The 18,144-nt window shown below is 45.7% G+C and overlaps 1 protein-coding gene across 1 annotated transcript in view; it reads left to right on the top strand.

The window, feature by feature from the left end:
* Positions 1 to 18,144, top strand: part of VDAC1 (voltage dependent anion channel 1) — a 352,647-nt gene that overhangs the window by 25,449 nt on the left and 309,054 nt on the right. The window lies entirely within an intron of this gene.

Raw genomic sequence — 18,144 nt, forward strand, 5'->3', positions numbered from 1 at the left:
GGGCAGAGGGCTGCTGCTGCATATTTAGTATTTGTGTGTGCCTGTATAGATGAACGTCAAGACAGAACACACAGGACAGAAAAGAACAGAGAGCTAGAGGCAAGAAAGCCTGTACGCACAGTGTGACCCTGGGAAAAGCTAGAAAGCTTTTGGGTCTGTTGGCTAAAAAGGCTTGGGTCTAAGAAACTGTTCCTTTTATGGAAGGAACAAAGAACATTTGGAGAAGTAGCATTTTGTACAGTTCTTTGTACAGTTCAATAAACAAGATTGCATCAAAGAAAATACCAGACTCCATCAACCTCTACTCCCAACTGGAACATCCCCAATGCCCGAATTTTTGGTTAGCCACTTAGTTAGAGAGGGACAACACTGTGAGAGAAGTGGGGTTCGAGTTTCCAGGGAGCAAGACTGAGTACAGTATTCCTGTTGAACCAAGATGAAACAAATTAGAAATGCTTGTAAATATCAAAAACATTCAACCAAGGTTTAAATGAGGAGCTCAAGACTTTGCAAAAGGAATTAAGATTACCTACAACAAGCTGAAAGTTTCCCAGAAAGGACTCTGACTTGCAGGCTGAAATGAGATCCCTGTTGGAGCAGCAACTACAAAGTGATAGGACAGATTTGGAAATCCAGCAACACAACCAGGCTGGAATAGTAAAACAGATGGAGGTGACCAACAACATGAGTTCCATAGTCCAGAACATTTCCACAAAACAGAGACCAAGCAACCTTTTGCCAACTTAGAACTTGCTAATAGATGAGCTGCAGCAAGGACTTAAGGAGCTGAAAATTCAGCTCCAAAAGGAGATCAAAGTATCACAGATCATAGTGGAAGGCAACCTCTTGGATGAGGAACTGAGTCAGCCGGAGGACTTGGGTAAGAGCAGACATTTACAACAGTTTTTGTACCCTGTTTGTAGTTGAGAAGAGAGGTTTGGCTGTCCCATCCCAAATGATGCAAAAGACCACTAGCTTTTGAGAGGAAAAAGTCCTTGAGAGGCTTATTTGGCTCAATTCAACATTAGAGATCAAATGCAGTGGGGAGCTGAGAGATCCTCTGGGGCTGTGGCCCCCTCCCTTTTTGCTATAACTAACCACTGAGTATACTGAACAAATGGCTTATATTCCTAGACGTTTGTTATAGCAAGGGTGTACTGTATTAATTTGTCAAAATTGAACGAACTCATCCGATCTTGTGATACTTACGTTGCTAGGAGACAAACAGTTGTTTACACACAGTACAGTACTTCCATGAGTTTAAGCAAATGGCAAATCCCAAGACTCAAACTGCAAAAATAAATAAAATCAGTGCCTTTGATTGTGCAGAGCAGCATCCCAAGCAATGCTATGCTGATGGAGGAAAGTTGCAACATCACATTAGATCACACATGTGAGTCAAATACTGATGCTCTTAAATTCTGATCGGCATCATAATGCCCAACACAAAGTAGAGGCAGATCTGACATCAAAAGCAAAACCTCAGACAACTGCCATATCTTTTTAATGGCAGTACCAAGAGTCGTGATGCTCAAAATGTGGCATATATTGAACTTGTCGAGGCATTCTCAAGTGCAAATATACCTATCCCATTGGAGAAACTGGATAGCCCAGTCTTAAGGGAGTTTTTTCAGAAACAAATTCCAAACACGGGTTCTCTTCCTTCTGTTAATAAGCACCACCAAGATTACTTACCCAAGATGTTTGAAGTACACAGAAAGGAGCTGAAAGAGCATATGAAAAAAGCTGATTCTATGTGCACCGTTTGACAAGTCAACAGATGACAAAGATAATTATGTACTGCATATCATTGCTGTACCCCAAATGAGTGGCTCAGAAAAGCTACAATCATTTCTTTTGGACAGTTCTGTTCTTAATCTGGTAAATTATTCACCTTTGTCACAAGCTGTCACCAAACTGCCTGACGAATTTTTATTAGACTTTAAGGTGTCTGGGATAGTAACAGACAGTGCAACATACTGTACTTGAGCATATACTCAGGTTCAACAGGGCCTGCTTCCTAATATGGTGCATGTAATGTGCAATGCATATATTGTAAGTCTGACTAGCAATCAGCATTATGTTCATTTTTTCTAAAATTGACAGTCATTGTTCCAATGAAGAAAGTGTTTAAACATTGCCCAGCTCACAAACTGTGTTTCAGGGCTTTCTTTGCAGGAAAAAAAAGCTTAATCCTGACCAAATGCTTGTGTCCAGAACTAGTCGTGACACAGTGAAATTCACGGTTTGAAGCAGTTAAGCAGTTCTTACCATGCTGAACATGTGATTACCATGAGTTCATTGAAAGTGAAATGGAGATTTCACCTGACATTCAGGTAATGGACACACTGATCTTACTTTTAAATGACATGACCTTGCCACTTCACATAGTAATTGCTCGGAATGCCAAATCATTGATGAAAATCATTAAATCTTTTGAGATGTTCTGTTTCTATCCATCAGTCGTACAACACTGTAATGGATTTGATGCACTGGGCAGACTCCAATGCAAAAGAAAAGGACAGTGAAGATGCAGAATAGAATGCATTCTTAAAAGGAGTGTTCACGAAAATGGCAGACAAACCTGAAGGATTACTACTGCAACACAAGAGAATGTTGCCAGACCAGCTCGACAAGGACCAAGGTTCATGCAGCCTGGACAGTCATTTATGAAAGCAGTTTGGGTATTTGATGTGAAACAAGTGCATATATTATCAGAGCAGGCACTCCCTCTGCAGACAACACCTATGTTTGGCCATGAAACTAAAGCATATCTTGTCCCATACACATCTTGTCCCATGTCCCATATCTGGTTATCGCGTGACCAACCTCTTCTCCCCCAGCCCCCCCTGCAATAGCAGGCATAACATAATACTTGAGTGTTTATATTGATCCAGCAAATTTTTCTTAAAATAGGTGTACTCCAAATTCCTGCAATTAATAAAGGTCCATTTTCACTTTTCCATTATTTTCCATGCCTTGTCCGCAATTCAGCCACAATTATTGAAGAAATCTTGTTTTCTGTTTGCATTAGAAACCCTGGCACCTTCTCAAACGTTCTTTCCAACTTTTTTCCTCCATCTTTTATGCTCCATTATCTTGCATTTGAAATGCATCTTGAAATGTTCCCCACCATGAACTTAAATATTGTCAATCCTATTTTAGCCAGCAATTTTGGACTAGTTTCACTACCACTGAAATGAACAAAGTCCCCTCGCTGTGGTTGCTTTACATATCCCATGAGAACACTTTAACTGCAACACATGTTCCATCAGTGATTGACAAGAAGTGCTGTATGCGCAAGTGTAAGCTCGCTGCGAGGTAAAGCAGTGGAGATGGATGTCCATTCAGAATTTCTGTTAATGTTAACTTGCTTCCAGATCTTTCAGCCATCCCCCATTAAAGGATATTTAAAATATACATGTGACTGGGTGGACTAGACTCGGAGGCGTCCTGCCACACATGGCCCAGAGAAGAAACAGTAGAGCTAAATACTCCAAGCAGCTTAGAGACACTGCGAAGGAAGCAGCCAATTGGAGGGTTGCAGGCTAGTATAAAAGGAGCTGCAGTTCAGACTAGAGTTAGTTCCTTGCTGGAGCCAGAGGAGTGAAGGTGGTGCTCCTGTCTGGCCAAAAGGAACTGCAGCACCATGGGCAGCTCAGTGCTGGCAGGGACCAGGGGGAGCAAGGAGGAGCTGCTGGCTGGCTGCTGGGCCTGAACATAAAAGGGCCCCAAAGTAAGGGTGAAGCTTTGGTGAAGGCTGGGGCCACAGAGAAGTAGCCCATGGAACTGAAAGCAGTTTCATTAAAGGGACACAGTGGTGAGTGGCTGCTATTCTTAGGGTCCCTGGGCTGGGACCTAGAGTAGTGGGTGGGCCTGAGTTGTCTCTGCCCCCTGCATAGGCCACTAGGAAAAGTGACTTATAATTGGACAGCGATAAATCCCCAGAAGGGGATCTGAACTATATAGTGGCCCAGCTAGAGAGCCAGTGCTAGAGTGGCCCAGAAAGGGCAAAATCATTGCCTCCAAGGAGGAAGCCTTGAGGATATGGCCCAATACCAGGGTTGGGGCTGTTTAAAGACTGAAGACACACTGAACCAGAAGGGGCGCGCAAGAGGTAGGTGCCATGCCGTTACATTTGGTACCAGAAGTGGGGCTTCTTTCAGACCGACCCCTGATCAACCAGGGGCATGACCATTGAAGAGGATTTACCTGTTGGCAGCAGGAGTAGCAGCTGTGGACCCAGGCCCTCCTGATGCAGTTGATAGAGAACCTACAGAAACAACAGGAAGTCCAGTTTGTGGCACAGCAACAGTGGCAGGATATACACTCCAACCTTCAGGAGTGGATACACAAGCGGTTGGATCACACACCACCTAGGAACCCAGTTCGTGATGGAAATGGTGATTGGTTTGGTTCTAGGCCTGGCAAAACTCCGACCTGATGATGATCCAGAAGCCTTCCTCCAGACCTTTTGAGCAGCTGGCAAAGGCAGCAGGATGGGAAGAGTCGACTTGGGATCGCCCGCATAGCTCCATTCCTGATGGGCATGTTGCAGGCGGCTTGCCAAGTGGTAAGTGATGAGCCGCTGAATTCTTACCCACTGGTGAAGGCAGCCATTTTGGATCAGCTGGGGTTGACTCCGGAGGCATACAGGCACAAGTTCTGGACAGAATCGTTCCCACAGGGGCGCACTAGTAGCCCAGAAGTTGAGACCTGGCAATGCACTGGCTTTGTCCAAAGACCAGCTTGGTGGAGAAGCTTCTAGAGCAATTCCTTAAATGCCCTATCAGGAGGGGCACAGAGTTGGGTAAGGCATTTTGAGCCAGCCTCCATGTGGGAAGCAGTCGAGTAAACTGAGGTCTAATTTGAGGCCGAAGGAGGGGAATGGCCCAAGCTGTTTGGTAAGCTGAGGGGGGTTCACTAGAGGGTGACCCAGGGAAGCTCACAAGGGGAAAAGAGCCTGAGAGTTCTAGACTCGGGATGCACTGCAACAGCAAGGGGCACAGAGAGCCCTGCAGCCTATGGGAAGTACAAGTGGGAAGCAGCTAGGAGACCCGGTAGTCTGCTTCAGATGTGGCCAGCCCAGGCATATTAAAAGGAACTGCGCAGTAATGGAGTGTGACTACTTAAACTGTTACAGTAGACCAGTTGCAGGGTCTACTCCAAAGATCAGGGTGGTCCCACTGTGGGTAGTGACAGGCTGGGAGGAAGTTGTTATGGGTCTGGTAGTTTCAGGGTGTGGGGCACACCTTGGTGTGGGAAGACCAGGAGAGGGCAACTGGCCTGGACTGACACCTCCCAGTAAACGTCTTCTGTGTACATATGGAGACTTGAGTCTATCCCGTGCCAGAAGTTGGGCTGGACTCCCTGTTGGCGTGGTCAAGGACCTGCTGCGGCCCATAATTTTGGGAAGAGACTGGGTGGGTTACTCAACCCTCCTGTGGGAAAGACCAGGACTGTGACCCTGGACCAAGAGGGTCTGGGCCCACCTGGGAAGGGAAAGCAGGGGCTAGGAGCCAGGGTATGGAGACCCTGGAAAAGAGCCCGGAGGTGAGACCAGAATGGCCCAGACATAAGGGACTCGCTGAGGAAGTGCCTACAAGAGTTGGACAAGGCCAGCATCTCCCAAGGGAAAGTCATTAGCCGGCTGGTCCGGGTAGAGCAGTAGTTGGCTCAGGTGCAAGTGGAAGCCAAGGGGAAGAGGGAACAATGCTTGGCTTTGCAGGAAGCATTGGGTCAGGGAGAAAACTCCGCGAACTGCAGCAGGGACCCAGACAGAACCTTGGGCACGGCAGGATACCATAGAGACCCAGACAGATTTCAGAGTTCAGCAGGGTACTATAGGAACTCTAGCTAACATACCCAGTGTGCTTACTAGCACAGAGGCTCAAACAGAATCGCCCCAGCAGGGAGCGGCGAAAGCGAAGAGCTAGGGTATAGAACAGGACCCTAGGATAGGGAAGGGAGTAGCACAGGCAGGCTTTATGAGCTCCCTCCTAAGAGAGGGTGACCTGGTGAAACGATTGGAGGCAGCAGAAAAGTAACTGGAGGATCTCAAGTTCAAGTACAAACAGCTGACCGAAGATCTCCAGTTCACTGAGGATGAAAAACAGCACTTGCTCCACATGGTATGTGATTAGGAGATGCAGCTAGAAGCTCGGTGTACAGACACCCCGAAATCCAGGAGAAGAGAATGAATCAAAAGACCATAGACACGCTCTTCAGGTAAGAAAGATCTGGGAGAGTAGACCCTGAGAGACCAGGGCAAAGACCAGGTAGAGGCTCTCCAGACAGAGCTGTGGGAGGGAAAGCCCTGACTGAAAGGGGCAAGGACTAAGACAAGCTCTCAAGGCAGAGGCCCAAGAAAAGGACCCTGGCAGATGGGAGCACAGAGACTATTACTAGTAGCTCTCCAGACAGAGAGGTCTGGGAAGGAGAAGACTCTGCCAAAGTGGGGCAAAAGAAGGGGTAATCAAAGAGATTCCTTTCTATAGAACTACCAGCCCAAGCCTGTCTGTCCTGTTTCTTAGCCTATAGTTCCAGCTATGCTACTAATAAGAAATGTGATGGGTAAATCGGTAAAGGCAAATCAACTCTTGCACTCGCTTATGTAAACTTTCAGAAGAGCAAGTGGGTGGAGGGAGGGAATGAGGAAGATTTTTTAGCATAGTAGGAACCCTGACTGACTCTTAGTCTGTCTATTCCTTCCCATCCCATGGATAATTAGAAGCCAGCTTTTCTGACCCTGCATCCCTGGGCTGAGTTCTCTTTAGATCTTTAAGAAGGCAGGTTGCAAAGCAAGTTTCTGAACCCAGATAAACTTCTTTTCTGGAATCTGCCATATTTGCAAGCAGCAGTAGTTTCATTTCATTCTTCAGAAGCCTTCACTTGTGTTGTCACTGAAGTAAACAAGCAGTTGCTAAGATGGCATGTGATTCTTTGTTTAAAATGTATGAAATGTAACAGCTTTCCACCATTTTGTGCAGATCTCTTCGTGAGTCCTTTCCTAAATTCCCTCTAATGCTCTAAAGTATGTATTGTATTTGCTCTCTCCTATTCTATTTAGTGAGCATTAGATACAACACCCAAGTGTGGAGTCTGTCTTAATAAAATTATCTCCACCATTTCACTGCAATCTTCTATCCTTATAGGTCAAACAGTCCTTCAGGCCTACAGAGATTCCCATAGACAAGGGGCATAGTGAAGGGAAGGGTATGTGCTCAAATGCCATCTGAGAGTAACTGGGTTGTTGGGAAGAGGGCAGTGATCAGTTCTCAATGTCCACTGAAAGTAGGACAAGAAATAATGGGCTTAATCTGCAGTAAGAGAGATTTTAGGTTAGCTATTAGGAAAATCTTTCTCATTATAAGGATAATTAAGCCCTGGAATAGGCTTTCAAGGGAGGTTCTGGAATCCCCATCATTGGAAGTTTCTTAGAACAAGTTAGAAAAATACTTGTCAGAGGCAGTCTCGATACACTTTGTCCTGCTTCAGCAGGGGGGACAGACCAGATAATCGCTTAAGGTCCTTTTCAGCCCTACATTCAGAGCTGTAACTAGGGCGGGGTGAGCGGGGCAGCTGCCCAGGGCACAAAGCCGATGGATGGAAAAATGAAGTGGTGCAGGATCGGGCCCAGTGGTGTCAGCCAGAGCACTGTGATCTCAGTCCCCACCTCCCCGCCCCAGAGTTGGGCCCAGCAGCAGCTGGAGCCCAAGGTGCTTAGTGCCATCCCCCTCCCCACAGGCCCAGGAACCTTGGCTAGAGCAAGCTTGCCCCATGGCGCTAGGATTGTGTCAGCAAGTGGGCAGGGCGCTGAGTGCTGCCAGCTCGGGGAGGGGGAGAGGCCCACAGGGAGGTGCTGACTGACAGCCTGGTACTGCATCCTAGACCTGTGCCAGCCGCCCTGCACCCTGCTAGGGAGCACGACACTACCTCCCTCCCACCTCCTCCAGTGGGTCTCCCTGCCGCAAGTACCCCCTCCAGGACCTCCAAATACCATTTCCAGTGCCCCTCAAATCCCCCCTCCCACTCTCCAAGTACACGCACACCCCCTCCAGCCCTCCCCACCTGAAACCCCCTTCCAGCGTTCTCTCCTCCTGGCAGTGTCCTCTATTTGGGAACTTGAAATATGGTTATTCTAGGGGTTGCTCCATTCTCAGGGCCTTGGGTTCCGGAGCTGGTGAGAATGAATCTGCCCTGCCAGCAGCAGCTGCCTGCCCTCAGTGCTTGGGCTGGGCACCGGGCTTGCCTGGCCGAGCTCAGAGCTTGGGCTGTGCAACCACAAGCCCTGCAGCCATGGGGCTGGGGCAGGGGAGCAAGGGGCACCACAGTTTGAAATCCTCTGTAGTAAATGGAAGGCAGAAATCTGGGGAGGGGCACAGACTGCATGCCTCCTCAAATGTCGCCTAGAGGGGGTGCAAATATGCTTGCTTGCCCCAGGCACTAAAATGATTCATATAAAGTTATGGCTCTGTCTACATTTATATGATGATCTAATACAGCAGAGGTTTGGGTAGGCAGGACAACTGCTATGTTTTAGAAAAAAGTGTGTGTACATGCACGCGCTGTGGGGGAGCAGTGTATGTTGAATGAATGGTTCCCCTTGAGAACTCCAGTACTGAATTAACGATCTCTGAAACTTCCTTTTACAGCAATGTGGAATACTGGCAACCGGCCTGTTATCTGGGTCTACCTAATTCTGAGTCTGGCACCATCTGCTGGATAAAACTAAATAACACATTCATCCTCAGCCATTTACTTTGGTGCTGCTTCTCTCTCACTTAAAGATAAACACACACAGCACTGGGATTGTGTCCATTTTCTCAGTGGGTAAGGATAGCTTGAAAGGGTTTAAGATTTCACCCCCTTGAGGAGAAGAGGCAAATGCAGCATTCATCACTCTTTCATCCCCCTAAACCTGAGAGCAGCTGCTGCTGCAACCTAGAGGATCCTCAGAACTGCTCTAAATTGCAGTAGCTGGGTTTGGAGATTTGGGGATAAATCTGTATTACTCTCTGCACACGGTGGACATCTATCAGGGAGATATCGTTAGCAACTCTATGGCTAAAGTTGTTTGTTTTTTCACTTAATTCCATATTTTAGGTATTTATGTGGCCCTCGTGCCTACGTTATCTGAGCTCAAACAAATCTCTTGATTCTCAGTGGAATGTAAGTTTCGTCACCAGTCTTGCACCATTTTCTCTACTAGCTATATGGTAACAATTCTGTAACCTATGCATGGATGTATGTGTAGATATCCCATGGTGGTAATGCTGAGACTAAGATAGTGTGGTATAAATACCAAGTGAGGGGGATGATAGGGTTGGGCAACACCCATTATAGATGCATTCAAGGTACAGATTTATTTTTTTCCTTTTTAAACAGTCATGTAAAATCATTTTGCATGTCAAAGCATTACTCAATCTTTCATTAATTCTCACAGAACTGTAAGAGATAGGTAAGTAGTATTATCCTTAATCTACAAAAGGGAAGTGACTTGCTCTTAGGCTTTACATAAAGTTAGTGGCAGACCTGAGGTTAGAGGTTTGGGGTTCTTAGCTTCCAATCCCATGCTCAGTCCTCTAGACTGAATTGCTTCTTACCATAATCTGATTTCTTTTTCAGACTTGTTAATATTTATGCTTTGTATGTCTAGAATGCTTACACTTATACTGAGGATGTTTGAACCTGCCATACACCTAATATGGTGAGACAAACTGCATCAGCTGTTTAACTGCTGGCCCACATCTCTATAAGAGGAACATGATGCTCTTCAACTTACTCACAAGATGTTACTGTCAGATGGTGTTTTTGAAGGGAAGAAACTGTGGTAGTGTGGTTACTGTGGAGGAGCATTTTTCTTTTCTCCTCAAAGCTTTTTAAAACTACAGAATAGTCTTTTTGCATAAAAATATAACAGGAAACACATTAAGACTCCATGGTAGCTATACAATGGCTCAAAGTCTTGTTTGAAACAATAAATAGTAACATAGGTCTACCTATCAGCTCCATAATAGTCTGACAAATAGTACAGCTGAATAATTCAGAGTGCATATGATTTTCACAGCCACTGAGCCAGTGGCTCTTTTAAAGACAGCAGAGGTGAAAGTAAGCCAGTACACCCCGGTACGGCGTACCGGCAAGAGCCGGTGCACTGTACTGGGACCGGCTTTCCCAGACGGCAATTTAAAGCCTTGGGGTAGCAGTGGCGGGGCTCTGGCAGGATTTAAAGGGCTGGGGCAGTAGTGGCTGCCGGAGCCCCAAGCCTTTTAAATCCCCGCCTGAGCCCTGCTGCCCGAGCCCTGGCGTAGCGGTGGCAGAGCTCCGGTGGGCATTTAAAAGGCCCCGGGGCTCCAGCCCCCGCTACCACCCTGGCCCTTTAAATCCCCGATGGAGCCCTGCTGCCAAAGCCCTAGGGTAGTGGTGGCAGGGCTCCGGAGGGGATTTAAAGGGCCAGGGTGGTAGCAGGGGCTGGAGCCCTGGGGCCCTTTAAATCCCTGACCGAGCCCAGCCACCGCTGCAGCAGGGCTCAGATGGGGATTTAAAGGGCTCAGGGCGCCGGCAGCCGCTATCACAGTGGAGCTTCAGGTCCTTTAAAGCTCTGTCAGAGCCCTGGGGTAGCGGTGGCAGCCAGGAGCCCCCAGGGCTCCTCAGTGATTTAAAGGGCCTGGGGATTTAAGGCCACACCTCTTCCGGTTGAGGCCATGCCCCCTGCTCAGGACTCCGGCGTACCGGTAAGTCCTTTAACTTACTTTCACCCCTGAAAGACAGTCTCCCATCCCATCCATCTTTGATCACATCACTGTCCTCAGCACCCTTTTCAGCCTTCCTCCTGCATGCCATCCCACTACAACCTCTAAATCTGCCTTCTGATATTCTTCATTCTCCCCATCCATTTTTCAGTGTCTCTGCTATGCCTCACAGTCTTTTGAGCCCCCTGAACCATGGAGAGGCAGCCATTTTGCTTTTGGGTCTGGGTTTCAATGTAATTGCAAAACAATGAGCGTTGGCAGCCAACTTTATTATAGGCAGCCTCACTGCCACATTCAGATAAACTGTATGGAAACAATGGCCATCTTGCTGGTTTCAGCCCCATTGACTGTAACAGGAGACGGTGACCATTTTGAATATGTGAAAAATTGTGCTGGCAGCCTTTCATCATGTGTTCATGAGATAAGTTAAAAAAAAACCAACCCCAAAACAAACACCTAGACATAAGAGAAAATTGTGAGAGTTGGCAATACAAAGTGTGAATTAACGATTCTGAGAGGGGGTAAACACCTCTGCTCCTTGTTGATCTGATGAAAGCATCTGCTCTAAAGTCCAGTGATGACATTTTGATAACATTAACTATTTCATGGCTGATTAGTTGCTGGAAAGGGGGAATTTAGTAAGGGGGAATCTGGAGTTTTTGTAGGGAAGAAAATGTAGAAGGAACAGTGGAAACTCACAAAGGCATAGAGTTAGGAGGATGTGGGAAGAAGAGATACAAAGGGCAGAAATACACACCACCCGCCGTTGGGCCCGCTTGTATCTTCTCCTTGGGTGATAGATGCAATGACAGGACAAAGCACAAATAATAGATAATACATGTTTAGTTACACCATAAAGGCTGTATTCTCCCCTTGATATCTGTGCAAACCTTTCATTAATACCACTAGGTGAACTGCTGTACAGGGTGAGGGGGTGGGAGAGACTATGTTCTGAATTTATATACATACACCCTGCCATTGACCATAATTAAGCATGGATGTAGGAACTGGTAGTATATTGTATAAAGAACAAACAACACAACATCTCCCAATGGGTCTGACCTGGTTTAGAGGGAGAGCTTACAGTCTCTCTTCTGGCAGGTGGCTCCCCACTTTTTGGTGTCAAAAAAGTGGATTAGGTTTACTGTTCCTTCAGAGATGTAACAAAGCAATATGAAAAACAGACCAGCTATTACCATTGTCTGATCCTCTGAACCATGTTTTTTAATATAACGTGAGTTACAATGGAGAAAGAGGAGATGGATGCAGGTTGATTTTTTTTTTTAAACACACTACTTATTCCTATGACAAAGTTCCTCAAGAGTAGCCCCTCCTTACAAAAATGTAGGCAAAATTAGATATCTCAGAAAGGAAAACTGTTTTGTCCAATCCAGATCTGGATTTAGGCAATCCGAACTCTGTCCACATGCCATTGCCCTTCCGTCCACTTGGAGCAGTGATTAGTGAGGGTTGCCCTGTCACCCCTCTCAGCCAAGTACAGGCAGTAGCATGCCCTCACATCCCTGGCAACAGGGATCCCCTCTCCTTTTGTAGAGGCAAGGGTGTTGTGACGTTATTGACATAAATTGTGACCGTATAGATCACTGTTGCAACCAGGGTCCTATGGCTGTACTAGTTCTTATACAGAGGAGGCCAAGTGGGGTGTCTATGGAAAGCTTGTAGTTTGCTAGTTATGATTATGCTGTCTGTATGTGTATCATTTTTGTATTTGAAGTTATGAATATTGGCTATGTATTTGTTTGATTCTAAGTAGCCTCAGTGAAGCATTTGGTCAGCTTCTTGAGAAAGGACTATTCTCAGTAAGTGCCCAATCAAGAAACACACAACTGAGAATGGACTTTGGGAGACGCCAATCTACATCTGAACTTTCCCAGGAAAGTTCAAACTAACATGTAAACAATGGTGTCAGCCTGCAAAAAGCTGAATCATTCTCAGACATATGACTTGCCCAGGTGGCTACAGACTCCATCTTGTTGCTGTGATCTTGCACAGGAGAACAAACGGGGTTCCACCCACAAGAGAGAGAATATAAAAGGCCCTGGAAACCCCTCCATTTTGTCTTCATCTGGCTCAGAAGATAGCCTCTTTACCCCAAAGAGATGCCTGAAAGAAACTGGAACAAAGGACAGTAACTATGGGGGTGTGAGTGATTGCTGGACCCAGACTAGGAAGGAGTCTAGCTGTGAAAGAAGCTTATTGCAACATCTCTGAAGGTGAGATTTACCTGCATTTAATTTCCTACTGTATTAGGCTTAGATTTGTGTGGTTTTTTTGTTTTATTTTGCTTGGTAATTTACTTTGTTCTGTCTGTTATTCCTTGGAACCACTTAAATCCTACTTGTTATTTAATAAAATCACTTTTGTTTATTAATTAACCCACAGTAAGCCATTAATTCCTGGGGGAGCAAACAGCTGTGCATCTCTCCCTCTATCAGTGTTATAGAGGGCAGACAATTTATGAGTTTACCCTGTATAAGCTTTATACAAAGTAAAACTGATATATTTGGGGTTTGGATCCCATTGGGAACTGGGTATCTGGCTGCTAGAGATAGAAGCACTTCTTAAGCTGTTTTCAGTTAAGTCTGCAGCTTGTGGGGGACGTGGTTCGGACTTGGGTCTATGTTTGTAGCAGGCTAGTGTGTCTGGCTCAACAAGACAGGGTACTGAAGTCCCAAGCTGCCAGGGAAAATGGGCTCAGAGGTAGTCTCAGCACATCAGGTGGCAGTCCCAAGGGGGTCTCTGTGACCCAACCTGTCACAGGTGTATTGAGGTAGCCCTCAGTACTTACTCCCAGCAGGTGGGGTGGATGGTTCATGGTGGTTGTACTCTTCTTCTCCAACACACAGGCCTAATCTTTACTAGGAAAAAAGTGTTTATAGAATGTGTGTTTAAAACCTTACTTTAGAGAGCAATTTGTATTTTCATACGTGTTAGCTGCTCAGGGTCAACCCTAAGAGGGAGCCTAGGTTTAATTAATCCAGCTAATGTGTTAGAACTACTGCTTGTCTTATTTATGCGGGGGTTTTAATGCTACACTATGGTTTTATGTTAAGAGGTGTTAAACACACCACTTTTTCCCCTAGTATAGACATGGTTATAGAATCCTCTGCTGAGATGGTGTTGGTGGGACCCCCTGGAGTCTGGGAGCTAATACCTCAGGGAGATCCATGGAGCAATTCTCATCTCTGAGCTATTGTTTCAGGCCGCCTGAAGACATCGATGCATTGGTCCCACATCACGGTTTCAAGCTTTTCTTTGTAACCAGGAGAACAAGAAACTTGCATTCACTTTCATTTAAAAAAACAAAAAAAGGTCATCACATGACTTCACAATGTGGGCTCTAGGCCTGGGCCTATGTTGTGTATGCCTCAATAATCTGGCCATGGAAACACTTTTCCCTGGTGGAAGTGGCTGGTTGCAGACAGCTTCAGAAAATTATATGCTAATTCTCTTTTTGAAGACTGGTAAACATACAAAAAAAGATTCATCCCCTTGGTATAACATTTGGACAGACATTTCACTTACCCACAGTATTTCGTGATGACATCCTCCCACCTCTACTTGCTTATTGGGGAGTAGTTCAACAAAATACCAACAAATAACAGCAGAACCAAGTTAAGTATATGTGGTTTATTTTCCCATCCACTGACTCCACAGGCATCTTTATCGTTAATATTTTCTCCCATCTATCCTGTTGGATGTGTTTATGCTATTGTCTTAGTACCCAGGAAGTCTGTGTTCTCTCTCTGGTGGCACCTTCCTGCTACATGGGACTGGTTCTGCTAGTTCTAGGAAAACAAGGCTCTTAAAGGCAATTAGTGACTTTTACATCTTGGAGTGTGACAGGATTTTCCCACCTTCGGTCTACTGTATTTATACTTGGGCTAAGCAAAGCAGATTAACAATTCTAATAATAGAAAGCGAAGATAAAGTGCACAGGACAGGTATAATAATTAACATAAATTATGTATTATGACAGTATCACCCAGAGGCCCTGATCAGGAATTCATTGTACTGGATGCTATATCAACCGCAAATAAAAGCTAGTTTAAAGAGCTTACTTTGAAGGGACTAGTGGCCCAACATAGGGACAAGACCAACAGGGAGTTGAAGAACACCGTGAAGGTGGTTGGGGAAGAAGACAAGGGTGACAGTAATAGGACCACAAGCTTACATACATTAACTGCAGTTTAGAGGCTTTTCTTTCTTTCAGGTGGATAGGCACTATTAATGAATTAGGCCCATATCCTCAAAGGTATTTAGGTGCCTATCTGCCTCTTTAGGTACCTAAGTCCACCATTTTTTCAAAAGATGACATTTTCAAAACTGTTGCCTAGCCCTGCAGGCACCTGTGTTTCTGCTGGTTGGTGTTCCCAGAGTCACCTAAGTGCTGATGCCACCCCAAAGCTAATGAACCACTTGGAGGCCTAACTCAAGCCAAAGCCCTGGAGACCGTGAAGCAGGATTCTCATATTAAGTGAGGGAATGGCTATCTTGCCAGTGGGGCCTGATCCTGACTTCATGACTGGAAGACCTCAGCAGAAGGGCTGGATGCAGGCCACTACTAGGTTTAGGGGCAGTACAGTGTGACACTCTGTACCTCAGAGTAGCACCCTGGAACCCCCATATTCACCACTGTCATATAATTATGTTGTGTACAAAGTATGCTTTGTGAGGTATCATTTTGTGAGGTTCCCCATTCCCAGCCAAGGGGAGCTGCAGGGTGCGGTGCCTGTAGGCAAGGGCAGCATGCGGAGCCCTTGCTCCCCACCCCCAGGGGCCGCAGGGATGTGGTGCTGGACACTTCTGGGAGTGGCGTGGGGCCAGGGCAGGCAGGGAGCCTGCCTTAGCCCTGCTGCGCCACGGGGCTGGCAATCCGGTGGGCCAGATCCAAAGCCCTGATGGGCCAGATCTGGCCCGCGGGCCGTAGTTTGCCCACTCCTGATGTACACAATAGACTGCTTGACCAGTAAGGGCGGACCCTCATGTCACAAGCATATATCTAAGAGGGGAAGTGACATCATCACTTGACCTCTCTTCCCCCCTCCCCAACTCAACACCTGAAAGAAACGTCTGGCTGACAGACTTTGAACTGGTCAGGATGATCCCAGACTGGAAGAGAGTCCCACATGTTTATTGAGGATTGTTCCATCTGTCAGGGTGAGACACTGCTTCATTCAAATCCTGTTTAGTTTGTAGAACTCAGACTGCGAATTTATTTTTGTTTAAGTAACCAACTTTGATCTATATGCTTGCTACTTATCACTTAAAATCTATCTTTCTGTAGTTAATAAATCTGTTCTATATTTTACCTAAAAGAGTATATTTTGGTTGAAGTGCTTAGGAAATCTCAGCACAGATTACAAAGGCTAGTGTGTGTCCTCTCCGCAGCAGGGGAAGAACGGACTGGGTAATGAATTTACAGTGGTCAGGCTTCTGAACAGGGCAAGACGGTACAGTTCCAGGGAGCAAGGCTGGGGAGCTGGAGTGGTGGGATCCTCTCTATTATTGGTTCATGAGTGGCTGGCAAAGCATCCATGTAATTCAGTTGAGTGTGTCCTTGCCTGTGGATGTCTGTGTAAGTGCAGTACCTGCCAGTGATTTGTGGCTTAACAACAACATCACACTGTAAGAAGGATGCCCCAGGTTGGTGGAACAGAGGGCTCAGTGGTCCCACAGTCCATGTTGCACTCTAGGAGCCCCATCACACACAGCATCTGCAAAAAAGCTGGTGGTAAAGGGAAATGTAGGGTGAGCATGAGAGCACCAGGTCAGCTGCTTAGAATCATAGAATATCAGGGTTGGAAAGGACCTCAGGAGGTCATCTAATCCAACCCCCTACTCAAAGCAGGACTAATCCCCAATTTTTGCCCCAGATCCCTAAATGGCCCCCGCAAGGATTGAACTCTCAACCCCAGGTTGAGCAGGCCAATGCTCAAACCACTGAGCTATCCCTCCCCCATCCTTTGCTGGCTTCTGAGGATCCCTTGCTTAGGTGCCTAACTTGTTTCCTGCATTGTATATGGAGTCTGGGCACCTTATGGTTGAGGGTTCTGCTAGGCAGCAGACGGCCCTAGGGGTTAGGTGTTGCAATGCAGAGCAGAACAATACCTAAGTACTTTGAGGTTCTGGGCCCAAGGCCAATTACTGCTATGAGCTCCATGCTGGCAGACTCTCCTTCATAGACATCAGTAGGATTCCACTCAGAGGCAGTGTTCCGTCCACCTGCCTGCAGCTCAATGGAGGCCTGGGGTTTAAATGATTAATGGTCTCCAGTTAGACTCAAATTTAACTGTGTGCCACATAAACTTGTGTGAAACTGCTATCCAGTCGTCATGGTTATAAATTTCCAGTTTAGACTAGCAAACCGTTGTCTTAAGCAACAATTTAATATTATCCTCAAGATCTCCAATACTATTTTCTTTAGTTAAAGACCAAATTTTTGCTAGTCTGCTGAGTGGTTGCATAAAGCAAGGTTTTATTGTGTTTACATCTGAAAGGGTGACTCAAGAAACTGAAGTAATACAGACTGAATCCATTATTTTAAGCTTCTCTCACCATTATTTTTCTTAGATCTCTTATTTTGAAATTTTACATCACACTGAGGCTTTGAGAGGATGACAGGAACCATACAAGAAGGCCCTTAAACTGAATCAGGGTTACTCTGAATAGTGTTTTATTCTAGTACTAAATAATGTGAAAAGTGCCTGAGGGCTCTAGGCCGTTTGTTTGCAAGAGATGGCACTGAGCCAACCTTCCTTAAGAAATCAAGTGCTGCAGTAGAGGCATGGCATTTCCCTTAGTGGAGATGGGGTTTAATGTAACGATTGACAGCATTAACACATTAATGTAAGAGGATTTTAGCTGACATACAGCTTTTAGATTAAAGTGCTGCTTAGCAAATTTATCCTCAGCCCTCAACATTAATTTAATAGCCTAGATTCTGTCAAGCTCCCTTCATTAGACAATAATTGTATCCCTAGCTCACTCACAGTAATTGACAACAGTGAGTTTCTTTGTTTTACACTCCCAGTCCATGCAGGTAAGTACAATACCTTGAAAACAGAGGTATGAATTTTTGCAGAGTTGACTCAGCCTTCTGAGGTATAGAGTAAAATATATGTAGTTATGCAATCATAATCCTTTAAGTAACCTTGCCCTCAACAGGATAGAATCAGAACCTCTCAACTATGCGGCATAGACTCTGTACTGCTGCCGGTTAATGAAAATCATGTACCTTCAGAGGCACAGATGTGTGCATCGGAGAATCAAAATGAAGGACACAAAAAGGATTCATACAGGAATCCTAAAATGTTATAGGTTTCATCTTTTTATAGTGAAAAGAACTTTGCTGTAACCTGTTTTAATA

The sequence above is a fragment of the Lepidochelys kempii genome, chromosome 8, assembly GCF_965140285.1.
Source record: "Lepidochelys kempii isolate rLepKem1 chromosome 8, rLepKem1.hap1, whole genome shotgun sequence".
In the NCBI taxonomy this organism is placed as follows: Eukaryota; Metazoa; Chordata; order Testudines; family Cheloniidae; genus Lepidochelys; species Lepidochelys kempii.